The following is a 21637-nucleotide window of genomic DNA, read 5'->3' as shown; positions in this document are numbered from 1 at the left end:
AGGTGGAAAGTCCAAGGGCAATGCTAAATCAAAGCAGGACAAGTCCACATCAAGCTGTCTTTATTGTGATGGAATAGGCCATTACAAAAGAGAATGTCCAAAGCTAAAGGAAGATCAGAAGAACGGAACAGTCGTTCCATCTTCAGGTATTTTCGTTATAGACTGTATACTTGCTAATTCAACTTCTTGGGTATTAGATACTGGTTGTGGCTCACACTTATGTTCCAATCCACAGGGACTAAGAAGAAGTAGAAAGTTAAGCAAGGGTGAAGTCGACCTACGAGTGGGAAATGGAGCACGGATTGCTGCATTAGCTGTAGGAACTTACTATTTGTCGTTGCCCTCCGGGCTAGTTTTGGAACTGGAAGAATGTTTCCATGTTCCAAGTCTTACTAAAAACATCATTTCAGTTTCTTGCTTAGATGCTAAGGGATTTTCCTTTATAATAAAAGACAATAGTTGTTCGTTTTATTTTAAAGAGATGTTTTATGGATCTGCTAGATTAGTCAATGGACTTTATTTATTAGATCACGACAAACAAGTATATAACATAAATACCAAAAGGGCCAAAAAGAATGATTCAGATCTCACCTATCTGTGGCATTGTCGATTAGGCCATATAAACTTGAAACGCTTAGAAAGACTTCAAAAGGAAGGAATTCTAGAGCCATTTGACTTAGAGGATTATGGTAAATGCGAATCATGTTTACTTGGCAAAATGACAAAGCAACCTTTCTCTAAAGTTGGAGAAAGAGCAAATGAACTATTGGGTTTAATCCATACAGATGTATGTGGACCAATGAGTACAAATGCTAGAGGTGGTTTCAGCTACTTTATCACTTTCACTGATGACTTCAGTAGGTATGGTTATGTCTACCTAATGAAGCATAAGTCTGAATCCTTTGACAAATTCAAGGAATTTCAGAGTGAAGTAGAGAATCAATTAGGCAAGAAGATTAAGGCACTGCGGTCTGATAGAGGCGGTGAATATCTGAGCTATGAATTTGATGACCATCTGAAAGAATGTGGAATTCTATCAGAATTGACTCCTCCTGGAACACCACAATGGAACGGTGTGTCAGAACGGAGGAACAGAACCTTGCTAGACATGGTCAGGTCAATGATGGGTCAGGCCGAACTTCCGTTAGAATTTTGGGGACATGCACTAAATACAGCTGCACTCACTATAAATAGAGCTTCGTCTAAAGCTGTCGAAAAGACTCCATACGAATTATGGTTTGGAAAGCCTCCAAATGTGTCTTTTCTTAAGATTTGGGGATGTGAAGTATACGTCAAACGATTAATTTCAGACAAACTTCATCCAAAATCTGACAAATGTATCCTTGTGGGCTATCCAAAGGAAACAAAGGGGTATTACTTCTACAATACATCTGAGAACAAAGTGTTTGTTGCTCGAGATGGTGTCTTTTTGGAGAAGGATCACATTTCCAAAATGACAAGTGGGAGAAAAGTAGACCTCGAAGAAATTCGAGTCGAACAACAAACTCTAGAGAATGCTCAAGATGACATTCAGGATGAAACTCAGAGATCTTTAGAAGAATCTGGTGAGAATCATGGTCAATCTAGAAATGTTACCCCGCGTAGATCGCAAAGATATAGATCTCAACCGGAAAGGTACTTAGGTATTTTGACGAACGAGAGCTATGACGTTCTATTACTTGAAAGTGATGAACCTGCGACTTACAAGCAAGCTATGACGAGCCCTAGCTCCAAGCAGTGGCAAGAAGCCATGCAATCTGAATTAGACTCCATGTCTGAAAACCAAGTGTGGGATTTGGTCGATTTGCCAGATGGATACCAAGCCATTGGAAGCAAATGGGTTTTCAAACTGAAAAAGGACAAGGATGGGAAACTTGAGGTTTTCAAAGCTAGATTGGTCGCAAAAGGTTACAGGCAAGTCCACGGTATGGATTACGATGAAACCTTTTCACCAGTTGCAATGCTAAAGTCTATTCGAATAATGTTAGCAATCGCTGCATATTACGATTACGAAATATGGCAGATGGATGTCAAAACTGCTTTCTTAAACGGCGTTTTAACAGAAACTGTGTTTATGACACAGCCTGAAGGTTTTGAGGATCCAAAGAATGCTAAAAAGGTATGCAAGCTAAAGAAGTCAATCTACGGATTGAAGCAGGCATCCAGGAGCTGGAATATACGTTTTGATGAAGCAGTCAGTGACTTTGGTTTCATCAAGAACGCGGACGAATCTTGTGTATACAAGAAGGTCAGTGGGAGCAAAATTGCTTTCCTAGTATTATATGTCGACGACATATTGCTTATCGGAAATGACATTCCTATGTTGAACTCTGTCAAGATTTGGCTTAGGAAATGTTTTTCGATGAAGGATCTAGGAGAAGCACAGTACATATTGGGCATCAAGATTTACAGAGATAGATCTAAAAAGATGATTGGACTTAGTCAAAGCACTTATATCAATAAGGTGCTTGATAGGTTCAAGATGGCGGACTCCAAGCGAGGCTACCTACCCATGTCTCATGGAATGACTCTAAGCAAGACTCAGTGCCCAAAAACACTTGATGAGCGTAGACGAATGAATGGGATTCCATATGCATCATTGATTGGTTCAATAATGTATGCTATGATATGTACACGCCCAGATGTTGCGTACGCACTCAGTGCTACGAGCAGATACCAGTCAGACCCAGGAGAGGCGCATTGGACTGCTGCCAAGAACATTCTGAAGTACCTGAAAAGGCACAAAGATGACTTCCTGGTCTATGGTGGAGATGATGAATTAATTGTTAAAGGCTATACCGACGCAAGTTTCCAAACCGACAAAGATGATTTTAGATCACAGTCTGGGTTTGTCTTCTGCCTCAACGGAGGAGCAGTAAGCTGGAAAAGTGCTAAGCAAAGCACCATTGCGGATTCTACAACTGAAGCGGAGTACATTGCTGCACATGAAGCAGCAAAGGAAGCTATATGGCTAAGGAAGTTCGTAGGAGAACTTGGTGTAGTCCCCTCCATTAAAGGACCAATAGCCCTGTATTGTGATAATAACGGAGCTATTGCACAGGCAAAAGAGCCTAGACACCACCAGAGAGTCAAGCATGTACTTCGTAGATTTCACCTTCTACGAGAGTTCGTTGAAAGAAAAGAAGTCGAGATAAGCAAAATTGGAACTGATGACAACATATCAGATCCATTAACTAAACCTCTGCCGCAGGCGAAGCACAACTCGCACACTGCAGCTATGGGAATCAAGCATATTGGAGAATGGCTTTGATGTCTCTGTTTAATGTTTTAAAGTTTTAGAGTTTAAATCTTTATAAAACATTATTGGTTAATCATTCACAATAAATGAAATGAATTCATTTTTCCATTTAATTTGTGGTTTATTAAATGATGAGTCCCTTCAATTTGACGATATATTCAAGATAGAATGTCAGGACCAGTCCTGTGACTAAGAAATGTCTATCAAGTGAACTTGAATGTCAAAGGTTGAAAATGGTCCCTAGTCGGAGTTTTCTATAAAATTGGACGCATGGAAAACGTTAGACGATTAGAATGCAAGATGACTAGTAGTTCTGTTTCTTGAACTATGTGGACATAGCAATGTTATAATCATTTGCATAGATACTTACTTTGGGAAGACTAGTATCGGACAAGACCTATGAAACTTTACTGTAAGAGATGAAAGTCTGTCATAAGTAAATTTCATTAAATTATTAGACACTAAATCCTCAATACCTGAGTGATTTGAGATTACTTGTTTGAGAACTGGTTGCTTTGACGTTGACCAACCGTCGCACCGTAAAAGGAGGCTATAAAGGCAACGCTCAGGTAATCACCTATCAAACGAAGTCTAATCTCAAGATCGCAAGATTGGGATTGTCCTCCCATAAATCGGGATGAGATGCTTAAAAGTTGTACAAGGCCACTCGGAGAGCTAGAAACTGTGAAATGCATGGCCGTGCTCGGATGAATCATAGGCTATGATTATCTGTTTATTTGATCAGTTGAACTCTGAAACCGAGGAACACCTCTGGACATAATAAGGATGACAACTCTTACCTTATGTTCAAGAGCAAGCATCGAGCGACAAAGGAATTAGGAAATGCACACTTGTCCCTAAGGACAAGTGGGAGACTGAAGGAAATAATGCCCTTGGTCCAAGTATGCATTCTATGTTAAGTCTAATAAATGCGGTTCAGTATTAATTAACAAGTTAATAATTCAGTGAGATCAAGTGAGCTGAATGCCTAGCTAGAGGCCGCTTCAGTTCAAGTGGAATTAATGATATTAATCCACAGCTTACTCTTGACTGAACCCGTAGGGTCACACAAATAGTACGTAAACGGATCAAGTATTTAATGGCATTAAATACTCCATCTATGAATATTCGGAACCGACGGATCTTGGTTTCAGTGGGAGCTAAGATCGTCACAGGCAAGAAATGAATACTCCGGAAACGATGATATTGCCGGAAACGGAAATATGGATCGTATCGGAAATATAAATATTATCCAAGTCGTAGATGTTGCCGGAAACGGAAACATGGTACGTATCGGAAAATATTATCGGAAATGGAAATATTGCCAGAATCGGAAATATTGCCGGAAACGGAAATATTGTCAGAATCGGAAATATTACCGGAATCGGAAAATAATTCCGGAAACGGAAATATTAAATATTTGTTCGAAACGGAAATTAATTCCGGAATCGGAAATATTAAATATTGTTCGTATCGGAAATGAATTCCGGAATCGGAAAATTTAATCGGAAGCGCATCGTACGAATAAGCATCGGACGAGGCCTGCCGGACGAGGCCCAGCACGAAGCCAGGCCATCGCCCAGCAACCAAGCGCGCCGCACAAACAGCCACGCCAGGCCCAGCGCAAGGCCAGGCCCAGCAGGCTGCGCAGCGCGCACAGCGCGCGCAGCACGCACAGCGCGCGCAAGCACGCGCAGCGCGCAGCGCGCGCGGGCGCTGCGTGGGCTGCTGCTCGCGCGCACGCATGGGGGCCCATCGTGGCTGCCGTGCGTGTGTGTGCAAGTGTTTGTGTTCGTGCACGTTTCCTAAAACATGCAGAGTTCGGTTAATGATTAAATTCCTAATTCTAATTGATAAATTAATTAAATTAGAGTTCTTGTAGAATTCTAGGTTTAATTAATTTGTATCTGAATAGGATTCCAATTCCCTTTCCATACCCCTATAAATATGTGGCCTGGGTTCACAATTTATAACAAGTTTAAAAAGTATTCAAAGTGAGTTTTTGAGAGAAAAATTCAGTCACACATTTGCCTATAAAGTGCCGAAAATAATAGTACCTTAAGGGCGATTCTAGTTGGTCAATCTTAAGGCGGATCCGGACGTGCTGTGGACTATCTACGGAGGGACGACACTTGGAGTCCTAAAGACTTGTTCTTGTTCGGTTCGGGCGCAGCTAGGGAAGGCACGCAACAAAGAGTATGCATCTAAATTATGCTATATGATTATGTGTAAATAATATGTTGTCCTGGGTTAATGGTTGTTTCCGCATGATCTATGTAATGTCATATGTATCATAACCTAACACCTTGAGCCGTCCCCATGCTATTCATTGGCCTTGGTTGATGTAATCCTCGTGCTTGACTAATACCTATACAACTCATTCAGCCCATCTTTCAAGTCGTCTTGAGTCACGAATAAAAAAAAGAAGACAAATGAAAAGTACGTTATACGCCTAACGAAAATAAATATATATAAAAAAAAAACTTTGCAAAGGGCCTTTAAAGTTCGTCTAAAAAAACAAAAAAAAAGGAAGCATTTAGCGCACAAAAAAAGATTCGCAAATATTTGGCACAAAACGAAAAGGAGCAGCGCAAAAGGTAGCCTAGAACGCGTTTTCAACGCCCAGGCCTGGGCGCCGAAAATAATAGCGCCCAGCCTTGGGCGCCGTTCTTGCTTTAAACTCCCAATTCCTAAAAGTGTTCGTATATTTTCCTATATACATGCGGAAGAATAACGAACACTTGGGGGGTAGAGGATCGTATAAAATACGCAAAATACGCGCGCTCCAAAATTTTCGTTTGGCAACGCATCTCCTATAAAATAACGAATCTCGATCACCCTTTTCATTTCACCCAAAACGCATCTGCTAAAAATAGTAACTGCCGTAGCGAGTAGTTGCTAAAAGTGGCAAGACATAAAAGATAGAAATCTGTCAGAATTAGGTGTTGCACTCCGACATAAATCCTAAAAGAGATAGAATTTGCAAGAGGAATCTTATTCCTAGTATAATTCGAAAATAAGAGTTACGTATCAATTAAAATCCTAACGAACCTAGAGTTCGTAACGGGCCCAGATGCATTCCGTCATAAAGTTAATACGCACTAAAAGACTCGAATAAGTCTCAAAGACTCCGTATTCCACGAGTCCAAATCTGACAAGGAAATACGGCCCAGACCCTATTTTCAACGCCTGGCTCTGGGCGCCGAAATCTTCGGCGCCCAGCCCTGGGCGCTGAAATTACCTGGGTACGTGTTCTCTCCTAATTCTTCTTGGATTAGTGCTCTAAAATTCTATCTTTCCACGAACTCTTCCCTATAAATACAGCCCCAAATTCGACGTGAAAAGGACACAACACACAATTCATATTCTGAGTATTGACTCAAACCCCTAAGCCTAAGCCTCACGCTGCGAAATTGATCCCGCGTTCTGTCGCAATCGATCCAAAAATCGAACAGAACGTATCATGTCCCTTGTAGCTGAAGAATTAATCCCGGAAACTTGAGATTCGTTAAATAAAAGGAAAATAGCAAAGCCAAAGTGGTTAGTTTTCTGAGAACCATGACGCACCTCTCAAGGGTGCGTCGTAATGTGTCCCTTCGCATGATTTAATCGCTTTCCTCGCCCTTTTATAAAACTGTTAAACTATTAAATCTGATTGTTCTATCACGCTTAATAAAGATAATATCTTGGGAAATTGAACTATCATGCTAGGTCCCTTCAATCAATCTAAACAAGATAATCACGAACGATCTAGTATTATGTGTTGCACATTGTTAAAATCAATTCAGATTAGTCTAATAGTTAACGCATGTCCCTTCAATTATTTATGCTGAGCTAGTAAGGATATCCTGCCTCTGGAGTTATCGAAGAGCGAGTACTCCTCTCGGTAGTTACAGTCCCCCGAACCCTCAATCTCTACCCTGCGGGTGTACGTTGAGAGATCCCCACACCAAGGATCACAAGGGAACCTATGGCCGTCGTGGTCAAACATAATTGCACTCCCTTTATGTCACGATAACCGGGTTTTGTCAGTTTTTCTCATTGTCGTTAAAAACTGAATGGCGACTCCTATATTACTAGTCAATTGGGTGTAAACTCACAGGAAATCCAAATACACTTGATTTGACAAAAAGAAACGTCACGCCCACGAGGGACGAGGTCACGCATTAGCCTCGTGCTTTTTCGACCCCCTCACAGTTAACGATAATTTATTTTTAAGAAAATTATTTTAGTTAAACATTTCTATTTTTAGCAATTTCTGAAAATTACAAACAATTTCTGAATTTTGCCAAAATTGTGAGTTTATTAAAAAAAAAAAAAAAATCATTTTCTGCTTTATTTCCTTGCTCCCCACGCACAAACCAGGAAGTCAAAACTTCCTCTCCTTCCCTCAAATCAGTCCCCATTCATTTGCTTGAGCCCCAAGGCCTTCCCCCTTCTAGAATCCTTCCAAATTTTACAAATTTCATTCAATTTCTGATGAATTTCAATACCAAAATCAATTCACAAAACTAAGAAAATCATCCCTTTGTTCCTCCAATTGCTCGAACCACCACCACCAACAACAACCACCTCAACCACCGTGCACCACCATTCTCACCACCACTCAACCACCCCGCATCTCCAGACCACCCAGAACCACCGAACACCACCACCCCACCGTAACTCCCTTCCCTGCTCTCTCCTCCTTTCGCGTCCCCTGCCCCATTCCCCTGTCTCCCTCCCCTTCTCTGCCACGCTACACCACCCACGCCACACACCACCTCCAGCCACCATCACCACCCTTCACACCAACCTCCGCCGCACAATTTCACCAGCGAGCCACCCCCCTACTCCTCCCAGAACCGCCGCAAACCACCACACAAATATCCCCTGCTTCTCTACCCTTTTCCGCGCAAATCACCACCCCCCTTAACTGCTCCGCCGCCGCTCAACTACTGTCACCATCGTCGTCGCATCAATCGGCGTCACCCACCCCAGCCAGCCTCCCTTCCTCCCTCCTCTTTCTCCTCCTCCTCGTTCATCCCCTTTCCCTTCCCCTGTTCGTGCCCCCATTCGGAAAAAAAAAAAGGAATCAGTTTCCTTTTGAAACTTGATTTTATCCTCCCTCAAACCCAATTTCAAATTGGGCCATTTTACAATTTGGGCTTTTTGGGTGAGTTAAGCCTAATTTATAATTTTCAGAATCTAATTTATCAATTCTTAGGATTTAATAATATTTGTAAAATGTATATTTACTAACAAAATTGTTTATTATTTTTCAGGTTTTATTATCGATTTTATGAGAATAGGATTCTAGTTTTATTTATCCAAAATGAAATTTAAACAATACTTTCATAAAAATTGATTTAAAAATTTATATGTATTTTGATTGAAAATCCGAGTAACAAAATATTTCGTTAAATTTCGAAATTATATTTTTATTAAAATTCGTTAATTATAAATCCATTACTTATAAAATTTATGATTTATAAAATATTGATTTTATAATTATTTATCGATTTTAGTACTAATTCAATTATTTACTATTTTTAAAGAAATTGAACTCGGAGCTCAGGACGAACGAGCCAAGGAAAATCCTTAGCAGAATCGCGGAAGTGAGGTAACGGCTATTGCTAGTACCCGCAATTCCCTTATAAATGTGATTATGAAATTACAACGTTATGATTGATTTATGAACTGAATGTTTTGACATGTTTTATGAATTGCGGGAAATGAAATATGATTTGATTGAATTATTTATAATATGATTGAATATTTTATTATAATATGATTTGATGGAATTATTCTTAAAATATGATTGATTGAAATTCTTGTAAAATTATGTTTATAAGAAAACCATGAAAGAAATGATGTTTATGCAATGCCATGAAAGAATTGATATTTTATTGATCCCAGGATCTAAATGATGTTTTTATCGTGATCTAATGATCTAAAGGATTTATGTTACTTCAACTGAAGTAAAAATGATAAAATGTAAAATTAAACGAAACATGATAAATGAAAGTGAAAGACCTAGTCCGTTTGCCAGTATATGTTCACAAGTTACGATTCTCGGTCATGCATGTACCCATGGGGCATCCGCCCATTGAGCCAAGGCTCTCATATTTTCGGGCCAAGGCCCCATGTTTTATGGATAGCGGTCCATCGTGGAAGACGTTCCACCATGTCATACTTGCCACGGCTAGCATGTGCACCCTAAAGTTATGAATGAATTAAATAAAGGACTTTATAAAATGTTTTACTATATTCTATTCTCCCTGTGTTATTAAATAAAATGAATTGAAATGAATTTAGGGGTTGCTAGAATAGTTCGTTACTAAGTCTTCGGCTCACCGTTTTTGTTTTCTGTTTTAGGTACTGATGGGAACGACGGAGACGGGTAGTGGTGAGGATTTTACTTTAATATTATTCACCTAGTTTATGCTTAATGCTTTAATAGTTTAATTAAAGACTTTTAGTAAGTGATGTACTTTTATCTTGGTATTATAAAGGATTATTATATACTTTTTGGAGTAATTAATAGCTTATGATTGATGTTTGCCTTGTAATTTCCAAAAAGGAAGTTACGGCAGGTAATGTCCCGACCAATTAGGTTAATTCCGCTGCTAATTATGCTTTAATAATTGAATTAGATGTCGGGGTGTTACAAAATTCCTTCCTCCGTTTTTTGTTGTTGCTGTAAGTTCATTAGTTGATAAAATTCCACCTCATGGGTTCATGTCCCCACTTAATCAGATTTTTTCTGATTTTTGAATAATTTAATCAAATATCTCCCCTTTCCTTATTTCTTTATTATTTTCTCTCTCCTTACTTTATTCTTTACAAAGGAATCTCTTACACACTCTTACACACAATCATTACACTTATACCCATACAAATCAAGATTCCAGTTTTTTAAACCCCCCCCCCCCCCCCAATGATTCCAAATGGGTAGAACAAATAGGATCGGATGGAGTATGTTTTTGGCAAAAGAAATTGATTGTTTATTCGTTTTAGTTACTTTGTAATTTTTTGTGTAATTGCTTCTCCCTCTGCAAAGGTTCTGCTCCTTCGCTTGTAGGCCCTGTTCTTCGGTGGGTCTCAAGCAAAATAGAGCAGCGCGGTGGAGTTGATGGTGTCGAGCAAACCAGAGGGGAAATCGACGGTGTATTCGCAGACGGAAATTTGAGGCCCAAGCCGGAAAATAAGACGAGGTAAAAAAAAACTTTTAGCTAGTAGGCGGTAGTGGTGGACTAGCGGAAAAACAGAGAAGTGAAGTGAGAGGGATTTTCTTTTAAAAGGCAAATCGGTCTTTTCACCATAAATACGCGGACGTTTTTAGCTAATCTATATAATTAAAGCAAAGTAGTGACTTGTGAGAGGTGAGAAAACCCCCAAATACTCTCCTCTCAGCTATGCCACATCATACTAACTCAAAAGTCAACTAATCAATTTACATCTTCAATCATACACCAATTAAACAAAATCATTAAAAAAGAAAAAAAAAATTAAAACTACCAATAAAAGAAAAAAAAACTATTGACAAAAATGGAAATAGTATTATAAATATATTGTATTGTGGATGCCCATTATACCCTTGACATCCTTATACTATATAATGTACGTATGTGTACATATTATTTAGATTGGAATAAGATGATAACCGCCAGTTTCTCTCTTCCTCTCTCCCTCTTTCTCCCTAATTTTATAACACGTTATCAGCACCATTGCTAACCGTCGATGGGAAAAGGAAATTGCGACTAAACAAACGAGAAAATAACAAAGAGAATCGTCACTATCGATGTAAGTAAATTCACTAAATATTAATTGATTTACATGAATTGTATGATACTATATTTGTTGAATTATAATCTGATTGTGATTTTAGTTAGTCAAATGCTTTTATTTTTCATACTTTAATTTGATAAATACGGTGATTTCGTGATTTCAAATATTGCGTTGCCGGATATACTTAAACATATGTAGTAACCGTTTGTTTTATAGTTCGGATTTGCATAATGTTACGTGTTAGTTTTGGAGTTTAGAGTAATATTCTTTGGCCTGACATGTATTATCCATCATGTTTTGGAGTTTTCGAATTTGATTGTTATTTAAGTAGTTAAATACATTTATTTTCATCATATTTTATTTGTTATCTCCGCAATCGATACATCACGGTTTGGTATTATATCGATGTTGCGTTGATCATGATGCAAAGTATTTGATGTACCATCGCAGACGGTTATTGTCATTAATTATAATCTGCTGTACTGCTATTCTATTATCATTATTCAAATGTTTGTATTGTCAATTTGTCATCATTGATTTCTTTAATTCATATATTATCGATTCCGTTGCCTTTGTTGTCTTATGTTGCCTTTATTTTCATATATATAATCAACATATAAGCATAATCTTATTTTATTTGTTATAGAATTATCTAGTTATAATTTCGTAATACATGTTTTCCTTGAGTTTATTTTTGTATTAATTTGTGTGTGCTACTGTGAAAAGATGATTGTGTATTATGTATAGTTATTATAATTGTTTTTATTTGTTGTACATCACTCTTGAATAGAATAACTGGTTATTAAAGTCTATGAATGCCCCCTCATACATCAATGAGAATAATTATGAAGAGATGTATTTAGTGGGGAAAACAATATTTCTTAAAAATAGTTAAGAATATAATATATGTAAAGATCAGTGGGAGATAGCTTTTTAGTTTACAAAATAGTGGTATATGGATTAAAATGATACATGGATGTTAAATGTGGTACTAGTTTTTGTTCATAAATCAATGAATCCTTTTATGAATACGAGTATGAGTTTATGATATTGATATCATCCAGAAGATGAAGAAAGATGTATATGTTTATTGAAATTGATATGTACCACATTTACAATGTATACTCCAGAAGAGTACACGCTATCTTTCCATAAGTTTTGTTAAATTGTCTTGCTATCACAAATGAGACACCATTTTGTGTCGTTATATCACATCACAATATGTTCAAATTATAGTATTTTATAATTCCAGTAATCACTTAGGGAAGATAACCAGCAGTTATCGAATGAAATCTTTTTTATGATATTATATACGTACGATGTGATAATTCAGGCCATCCAGGTTTAAGAAAACACCCGTCATGAGAATTTGAAAATTCTTGTCAAATAAAAGTTTAATTAAGTGCTGACATTCCCTCATATGTTGTATATATTCAAAGGCAAGACATAATGATGAGGTTGAGTTGTATTTCAATCGAATAGTAATTATGAATCGATTGAGAAAATAAATACAAGAGATATTAATTACTTTGAAAACTTGTATAATGATATGATGGGTGAATTGAAATTCACCATGATACTAGGTGACCTGAAGTTCGCCATAATGTTAGTAGGTGACTTGAAGATCACCAAGAAGTATACAAGTATTTTGTGATTGATGTAAGTATCGTAAATCTCTTGATTGGGGCGATCATACGTTAGCAAGAAAAGAGAAAATATGAAGAAAACAACTGCATATTATATCTACTCCCCATAATCAATGTTGATCTCCAGAAGAGAACAAAAGTATGTAATATTTATCAAAATATACGTTGAAAAGTGTATTATTTAGTTGGTGAAATTTTTGTATGCCCCATAATATATTGTAAATACTTTCCCAACTTAGGGGGAGACGAGCAAAAATAAGTTGGCAAAATTGAAAGATAATAAATTGATCCCCATATGAGAAAGTATACTTGCCAATTTTATGTCCTCGAAGTATGTTTGGACATAAATATCTATGACTTAATTATGTTAAGTTTTACTATGTCTAGAGACATAAAGGTATATGATAGTCATAGTGCTCGATGTTACATATATTAAGTGTTGAGACTTATATATCTTGTCAATATTTATTTAAATATATACACCTGAAGTATAGATTATATATACGATTCCAACATTGTGATTATATGAAAAGGATGGCAAGATAATGCAGTTGATGATGTTTTTGAAAAGAAAGAAAACACTATTAATTATATAGTGTATGAAATACCCTTGAAGTGGTATAGATATCTGAACTATAATAGATGGCCCATGAGAAAATATGAATGGTACCTATTGAATAAGTATTCAGATATCATTGATGAATAGCAAGCAAAGTATATATTGAAGAATATTGATGATACCGATAGATGATGGAATCGAAATATAATGCATATGCGATAAATAATGGATTTTGAATAAGGGATCGTAAATCTATGTCTATTTCGATGTAGACATCATTATAATGATCAAATGAGCTCATGGACCTGAAGTCCAAAAAGTTATGGATTTGAAATATCCACACTGTACAGTGTTTTGCATTTGAGTCTTACATTCATATACATGTGTAGTTAATATGTAAATGCATCATTCATCATACATTTAGTTTGTTTTATGTTTATCATGATATGTTTTTCATTTATACAGTTATATATGTTTCAAAACTATTATGATGTCGTATATAAATATGCATCCAAAGAATGGTAAGACGAATTTGCAACTTTATGAAAATTTATAAGAGGAGATTCTTACTCCATTGGGCTAATTGTTGCGAAAGAAGTATATATGTAATATTGATTTGATAGCATGTTATGAATCATGCAAATAAGAAAAGTTCCTGAAGAACTTATACATGATATTCTTAAACATCTAGCCCTTTAAGTTTTACATATGAATGTCATAACATTGATCAAATATTATCTAAACTCTTGAAGAGTGTTTTGAAATGTCGTCTCAACCAGTAGTTTGAGCACTTCAGAATTATGAAATATACATATTAGTTACATGAAAGAATTCTTGTACAATATGAGTTGATTCAAAATTATAAGATAAGAGTATGTAATGTCCTTACATTGACTTTTATTTTATGGTCCAGAAGAACCATAAATCACATTATACCCTAAGTTGCACAGTGATATTATTATTTATCATGTATTGTCATGAAAGTATAACTAGAGAAATTTTGATCAACATTGATGATTTCCAGAAGAAGGTTTATATATGTCCTCCAGAAGAAGGTTTATATATGTCCTCCAGAAGAAGGTTATATATGTCCAATATGAAAGGATACATTTTGTAATATTATGTACAAGAAAATATATTATTTCACGTATTGTTTTCAAAAATTTGGTGATATAAATACTCACCTAGTGCATACAAGTGAAGATTTGAAGATGCAAGTCAAATTGTGGAGAATCAACTTTCAAAGAGCTTCATGTTGCTACATTTGAAAAGTTATCAACAATATTATATTCATTGAACTTGGAGATCTCAAGTGATGTATTAATTAGGGGGAGAAAATACGCGTTGCACTCTTTTTCCCTTAACCATGGTTTTGTCCCATTGGGTTTTCCTGGTAAGGTTTTTAATGAGGCAACATCCCAAGCGTATTATGATGAGTGTGTTGCGATTAAAGCGAAAATTAGAACAAACTTATCTGATTCGATGAACTGAACGAAGAACAATTGTTGCGTCGTGGACACCCACTGTCCTAAAAGACGATTCCGCGCTACCTCCCGGTGCAGTAGAACAGAATGCGGTCGCCCTCCAGGATTAGCGCAACTCCGACGTTGTGTGCACTCACAAAGCCGGATGGAGTCAGAACGTATGCCCAAAACCGAGAGCAATTTTGTGTGAGAGTAAGAATGTGTTTTCGTATTTTGTGTGTATGATTTTCGGTTTATTTTTTTGTGTGAAGGGAACTGAAACTCTGATTTAAATAATTAGAAGGAAAGCATTGCAACAGACAAAAACGGCTGAGGGAATGAATGTTGCAACAGCCAAAAACGGTCAGAGACATTGAATGTAGTAACGGACGTAATTAATGGTCCCGTAACAATGACTTAAGCAAAACGGTCCAGTTACCAAAAAGAATAGGGTTGACCCACAAAACCCACCCCACGCCCGCGAACCGCATTCCCAAGTCCCAAGAACCGCATTCCCAAGTCCCAAGTCCCAAGTCCCAAGTCCCAAGTCCCAAGTCCCAAGTCCCAAGTCCCAAGTCCCAAGGCCCAAGGCCCAAGGCCCAAGGCCCACGGCCCACGCGTGTGTGTGATGTGTCCACCCATACCATTCTCACACTTTCTTAAACAAGAGTTACACTCATTCCCCAATTAATAAACAAGAGGAATATGAAGAGTTTTTCCAATGTGGGACTCTTGAATTTTCACTCACCCTTTTTTCCTTTGTGTTTCCCAATGAGAATTTCCAACAGAGTGTTGTACACTTTTTTCCTTCACTAAGTTTTTATCCCACAGGGTTTTCTTAGAAAGGTTTTTAATGAGGCATCATCTCATGTACATTATAGTTCTATTGTATTATTTTAGATAATGGACATCCAAGGGGAGTGTTTTAAATATATTGTATTGTGGATGCCCATTATACCCTTGACATCCTTATACTATATAATGTACGTATGTGTACATATTATTTAGATTGGAATAAGATGATAACCGCCAGTTTCTCTCTTCCTCTCTCCCTCTTTCTCCCTAATTTTATAACAAATAGTAAATTTTCTACGAAGTATTACAGTATGCAAATCATATTTCGAGTTTATATTCAATCAAGATTGACATGTTGATATAATTCTACATGCAAATAAAAAGGTTTATGACATAGTACACGCTAATAATATTCGTAATTGAAGACATGAAATACAAATTGTTGGCCTGCAACCTTGATTTTCTTGGATTAAATTGCAAATTACACATTAGAAGAGATATTAAAGTTTTCAATATAGTCACATAAAAAAATTAAAATTAAAATTTATTTTGAAAAACATATTTGCTAATAAATTGAAAATGTTAAAAAAAAGAAGTCAAATCTAATATATAAATGAGGCATATTTGCTGAAATATTAGTGTGCCACCTAGGATTACTATTGGTTTCGGACAATAAAAAATAAGATTTATTTTTGAATTAAAAAAATCGAGTGCCACGTAGATAATTAATTCGGTGCCACATACATATTTTAATTAATTAATTACTAATATATACGAATCCATCCAAAATCAAACACTCTAATAATTAAAGAAAATTCTAAAATTAAATTCATCCAAAATCAAACACTAATCTAAAATAAAATTCATCCAAAATCAAACACAAATCTAAAATAAAATTGAATCCAAAATCAAACACTAATCGAATATTAGAAACACGTAGGAAATCTAATGCTTTCGGCCAATGAAAAATAATATTTTGAAATTATTTTGAATTAAAAAAGTCGAGTGCCACATAGATAAATAATTAGGCCACGTAGATATTTTATTAATTAATTATTAATATTACGCATATACAATTTCATCCAAAATCAAACAACCTAATAAAAAAAATCTAAAATGAAATTCAATCCAAAATAAAAAAAATAATCAAATCTAATATATAAATATAGCAGTTGGCATATTTGCTGAAATATTAGAGCAGCACCTAGGATTACTATTGGTTTCGGCCAATGAAAAATAAGATTTCTAATTTATTTTTGAATTTAAAAAATCGAGTTCCATGTAGATAATTAATTAGGTGCCACGTAGATATTTTAATTAATTAATTAATTATTAATATATACAACTCCATACAAAATCAAACACTCTAATAGTTAAAAATTAAATCTAAAATAAAATTAATCCAAAATAAAACAATAATCTAAAATAAAATCATCCAAAGTTAAACACTAATCTAAAAAAAATTCAATCCAAAATGATCCAATGTTAGAGAACCACGTAGGAAATCTAATGGTTTCGGGCAATGAAAAATAAGATTTCAAATTTATTTTTTGAATAAAAAAAAGTCGAGTGCCACGTAGATAAATACTTAGGTGCTACGTATATATTTTTATTAATTAATTACTAATATTACGCATATACAACTTCATCCGAAGTCAAACACTCTAATAATTAAAAAAAAATCTAAAATGAAATTTAATCCTTAATTAAATCTAAAATGAAATGTAATCCAAAAAAAAAAAAACTAACCTAATATAATATATAAAATATAGCAGTTAGTGTATATAGGTGTTATATTTTAACTTAACAATTTAATAGAATCTGTGCATCGCACGGGCTAAAATCTAGTATTTAATAAAATAGTCACATGTATCACTAGGCCCTATTCATTATTTGGGCTAGATGGGATTAGAGCCTAATCCGATCTTGTATTAAATTTGGTTTAAATATATTATCCAATATGAACTGGTCGAATTATTTTTGACCCGAATTCACTTTTGGTGGTTTGGGTCGATCCAAAATCCGAAATAATTTAGATTTTTTTTATTTTAATATTTTAATAATGCCGCAAAAATTACGGAGTAAATTACAAATTGACCAAGTAAAAAGTATGTAGTACAAATACAACACCAACCATCTAACAAATCTATCTTATTAAAGCAAGATGAGGGGAAATGACTGAGCTCCAAACTCCAATCCCTCAAGTCTTATTAAATGTTATTTAATTAATTGTCTGTTGGTTCAGTAGTGATTGGGGTTGAATTTGGTGTTCGATCCCCCGCAACAACAATTGGAAGGAGACTGAAACCTATCCACCCGGAACTCGCCCCTAATTCGAATTAGCCCTAAAACAAAAACAAAAAAAATTATGTGTTATATTAGGAAATGTCATCGTTTTATTTATTTTTTGAAGAAACAACTAGTATTACATTAATTAAAAACTCCCACCCTAAAATATTTTGCAATCCATATTACAGAATAAATGTTTTCAATTTTACTTAATTTAATAATTTGCCAGTTTCACCTCTTTCACGAGCCTAAAAATAGTACTCCCTCCATTCCTTTTTGTTCTTCCCGTTTCTATTTTGGGCGTTCCTATATGTTCTTCCCATTTCCTTTTTTGGACATACTCCCTCCGTTTCAAAATGTTTGTTACGTATTCCTTTAATAGTGTTTCAAAATGTTTGTTACGTGAAGAATCTTTCTATTTATAAACTTGTTATTATTATTATTATTTGAGCCAACTTTTATTTCTAATTGGTCCAACTTTTCAACTCAATAAATTTCATTCACAATTTCCGAGTAAAACAACACTATATTCTAAGAGAGTAATAAATGTTAGAATTTGAAAAGATAGAAATCAGATTTATGATGGAATCTAGAACATTTAAAATTTTTAAAAAAAGAATCTTAAATATACGTTAATAAACGTGCCAAAATTCAAACGTAACAAACATTTTGAAACGGAGGGAGTACTTTTTTACCATAAAATTCTCCACCATCCCTTATTTAATTCATTCACATTTTCCTATTCACTCATCCAACTCCACTTTTATAATTTTTTATTACTTTATTAAAAATATCTTCTCTCTCCTTCATTTATTTATTACTTTCCTTTACTACTTTATTACTTTCTCTTACATTCAATCATTACTCTTACACTCAATTATTACAAGATTTAATTTTCTTAATTTTCACACCATTTCCCAAATGGGAAGAATATAAAGGAACAGAGGGAGTACTTCGTAGATGAGCCGGACATATAGATTAGTAGACATGTTTGTAGCCAATGTGGGGAAGGGAATAGCCCAGCCCCAGATTGACATGTCAACCGAAAACGGGGCCCACAATGCAGAAATGGCTAGCATGCACTGCCGAGATTTCATTTTGTGGTTCCAAAAGTGGAAAAATCCAAACCCCATTTGAATAAGTGTACTATACTCTTCCAGCTAGGATCATCCACTAATATCCACAATTTACCCTAAACATGTTTAAATATGGTCCAACATAATAATTAGAACCAAATTCCCTTTTTCTTAATACACGTTTTCTTTTTTGAAGAACGAAAGACTTGATTGCACTTCAATAATGGAGAGAAAAACTAATTATATTGGAGTAGATGGTAACTTCTTATGAACAGAGTGATAACTAACGGTAAGTTATTGTGTTGAATCAATACGTATAATAAGTTAGTCAGTTTATTTGTGCAGATTTATGTTTGAGCTGATCTCAAATATTTAGCGACTGATGATGTTTGACCCTGTAACTTCCAAGATATAAGGTGAGTTCTTCACCAACACTACTAATTTATATTGGTTACATGACTATCATTGACGGAACTACGATATGTCATGGTGGGTAACATGACCCAGTATTAAAAAAAAAATTAGGTTTTTTTTAAAAAAATAACCTTGCCGAATAATAGAGAATGAATACAAATTCGTGAAACCTATTTAATTGAAGTTGTTGAGTGCTTCAGTGGTTTTTGGTTCGTTCTAGGAGCATCTACCCACCCCGTCGGGTCGCGACTAGAGCTGTTAAAAATTGACCCGACCTGAAAATCCGACCTGAACCGATCGAATCTTTGACCGATCATGACCCGAAATTATGGTAAAACAGGTAACCCGAAATCCGACCAGAAAAAATCGATAATCGATTTTAACCCGATGTTGTAACACCCGAACCCGTACTCGACACCGGACCCGAAGATGACCGATAACCGAACTGACCCGACCGAACAATGACCCGAACCCGATTCGGTACCCGTCCCGATGTCAACCCGAAACGGATTGTAACTCGATGAAACCTGCTATTGACCCGACCTGTGACAACCCGCTACCCGATTTACCCTACATGTTGATAACCCGACTTGTCATTGACACGACCAAATATTAACTTCAACGATAAATCTATTTTAATTATTTATTACTAAATAGTGAAAAATTAAAATGCGAAAAAATTAAAACGTGTTGAACAACTTAACGTTTTTATATAAATAAACAAAAGTAAAATAAAACTTGTTTTGTTTTTATAATAATTTCGAGTTATTTATTGGAATTCGGATGAGATGAAAGGTAGGAATTGAATCTAACATCCTAACTGGCAGTCTTTCTCTTTGTCCGCGCGACCTATGTCAATGTGCTCAACGATGAGAAAAACGGTTACATTATCACACAAGAGACTCGCATTGGCTCGAGACCCACTCACTTACCCCTCATTCCAAAAATGAAATTCGGGTTGCGGTAGTAAATATTTTTCACTTTCACATTTTGAGATAACCAAATCGATCATTGGTTAGTAATCCATATTCACTTTATATATGTATTGACTTGACAAAAACACGCGATTACTTGGTTTATATAAAATTTAACTCTAAAATAGGTTAAACAATATTTATTACAATATAAAATAATTAAAATGTATAGGTTAATTATCAGACCCGAGTTTAACCCGTCCCCGAGAGTGACTCGACCTGAAGTCTATCTGATCCGATTATTATCTGATCCAAAGCAAGACTCGAACCCGAAAATAACTGTGTTGCAAACCTACTTAAACTCGACTTGATAAGACCCGAACCCGAAATTACCTGCTACAAACCGACTTAAACCCGACCCAATAAGACTCAAACCCGAAATCAAACCTGACCGAAATGTAACCCGACCCGAACCCGACCTGAACCCGGGATAGGAAAAAACCCAACATGACCCTACCTGAAATCGACCCGACCGAACCCGTACTCAACCCGAATGGAATATTGACCCAACCCGACATGATCATGACCCGAGACCCGACCCAAACCCTACCCAAACCCGACCCGATGACCTGTTTTGACAACTCTATTCGCGACTCGCGAGTTCGATTCTAATAGTGTGTTTGGGAACTCTAGTTTAATGAGGAAAAGTGTGTAAAATTGTGAAAATATGAGAATTCCTCATTTTTAACTTGTTGGGTAATTTAAATGGAAAAATGAGGAAAATGAAATGTAAGGAAATCTGTAGAAATCAATTAGTTATATTTTGCCTGTTTTTTTTTCTTCACACTTTTCCCCTCAAAAGTGATGGAAAAACTGTGGAAATCCGTGGAAAACAAAATTAAAGAAGTGAAATATATGAGATATTTCAATTTCCCCAATTTTCCATAATAATTAGCCAAACAAATTGAAATTTGAGAATTCTACATATTTCTTCAAATTTGCTTTTCTACAGATTTCCATAGCTTTAGTTTTCCTCACATTTCCAAGTTCACTTGGTTTCCAAACACAGTATAAGTGCCTACATTTTGCTTTTTTTCTTTTTTCATTCCTCCTTTTACTTTCCTATATTGTCATTTCCTTTTTATCTTCCCCACTTTAAACTTTATTAGTTTATTGTAATAGTAGTTAACGTTTTAAATTTTTAATTTATTAAAAATTGCAATTATTAGGTATTTTCTTTTTTTTTTACGCAAGAAAGGAGATTATATTATATTACACAAACATAACAAAGTTCCGAACTTTACAAAAGACACGGGCAGTGACGCCAAAAACTTGCAGCCCGTCAACCCAAAAACTGAAAACAACTAACTTTTGATCTACCCAAAAACCTTTCCCCCCCCCCCCCCCCTCCTTGTACCAGTAATCACACTACAATAATTCAGCCAAGGAAGG

Source organism: Spinacia oleracea, chromosome 4, assembly GCF_020520425.1.
Source record: "Spinacia oleracea cultivar Varoflay chromosome 4, BTI_SOV_V1, whole genome shotgun sequence".
Classification (NCBI taxonomy): Eukaryota; Viridiplantae; Streptophyta; class Magnoliopsida; order Caryophyllales; family Amaranthaceae; genus Spinacia; species Spinacia oleracea.
Note: the sequence above shows the minus strand (reverse complement) of the source record.